Source organism: Sceloporus undulatus, chromosome 7 (genome assembly GCF_019175285.1).
Source record: "Sceloporus undulatus isolate JIND9_A2432 ecotype Alabama chromosome 7, SceUnd_v1.1, whole genome shotgun sequence".
NCBI lineage: Eukaryota > Metazoa > Chordata > Lepidosauria > Squamata > Phrynosomatidae > Sceloporus > Sceloporus undulatus.
Genome location: NC_056528.1, coordinates 382,023 through 383,286, shown reverse-complemented (window position 1 = coordinate 383,286; position 1,264 = coordinate 382,023).

Sequence of the window (1,264 nt, the reverse complement as noted above, 5' to 3'; positions counted from 1 at the left end):
TTATTATTATTATTATTATTATTATTATTATTATTATTATTATTATTTTCCCGCCTCTCCCGGGTGGATCGAGGTGGGATCACAACCTAATTTGGGGTACAATGCAGAATAAGACACAACAATTCAATAAAATACATAACAATTAGCTATTAAAAACAGAACACAAAGCGACACTGAAGTTCAAGGAGGTGGATTCGTATCTTATATAAAATCAGGAGGGTATGCTCTAGGATTCTAGGATTCTATGAACCCCTCCCAGAGCCACCCAAGGACTCGCAGAGAAGGCCATACCTCCTCATCCCCCTCCCCAACCCTTTTGCAAGCCCAAACGTCCCTTTACTCACCCATCGTGGAGTCCGGATGAGTAGTACGAAAGGCTGGAGCTGGGCGAGGCAGCCACCTGGAGCTTGGGGAAGCGCATTGGCACTGGAGGGCTGGAGGTTGGGGGGCCATGGGGGCCCCGCGGAGGCACTGGTGGGGCGACAAGGAGGCGGCATTCCTCTCTCACCTGGAAGAGACAGAACAGGGCATAAAGAGGGGTGGTCATCAGCTTTCCCGTAACCACCTAGAAGCCCACGTCCATTTTGCGGCCACCTTGCCAGATGCGGTGCACACAGTAGACTCAGTCTGGAGTCTGAAGGAAGAGCCCTGGCAGCATCAGAGTTCAAGAGCCACACGGAGGAGCAGAACCGTGTCCAGAGGAAGGTGACCAAGAGGGTCAAAGGCCTGGACTGAGGGAGCTGGAAGGGTTTAACTTGGAGAAGGGAGGACAGAGCAGGGACACAACGGCTGTTGATTTGAAGGGATGCTTTGTAGAGATGGAGCTTGTTTTTTGCTGCTTTGGAGAGCAGAACAAAGCAATGGGTTCAAATTTAATAGGAGTATAGATTGAGGGAAGTCATAGTGCCACTCTATTCTGCCCTTGGTAAGGCCTCACCTTGAATAATCCTGCGTCCAGTTCTGCAAACTACATATCACATAGAGCTTATGGGTTCTACTCATACTGACTGGGTCTGCAGTAGCCAACATCCCTTTTCAGTTTTCTTCAGTTAAACCCCTACACTCTCATCTGTCCCTGGCTTCCTCTCCACCATAAGCATATGAATGAGTAGACGAAAGTCTACATTAGTCTTTTTCCAGTTAGCAATAGCAATAGCAATTACATTTCATCCTGGAGAGAAGTGACCAGTGGGGTCCCACAGGGCTCTGTCCTGGGCCCAGTGTTATTCAACATCTTTATCAATGACCTGGATGACAGAATTGG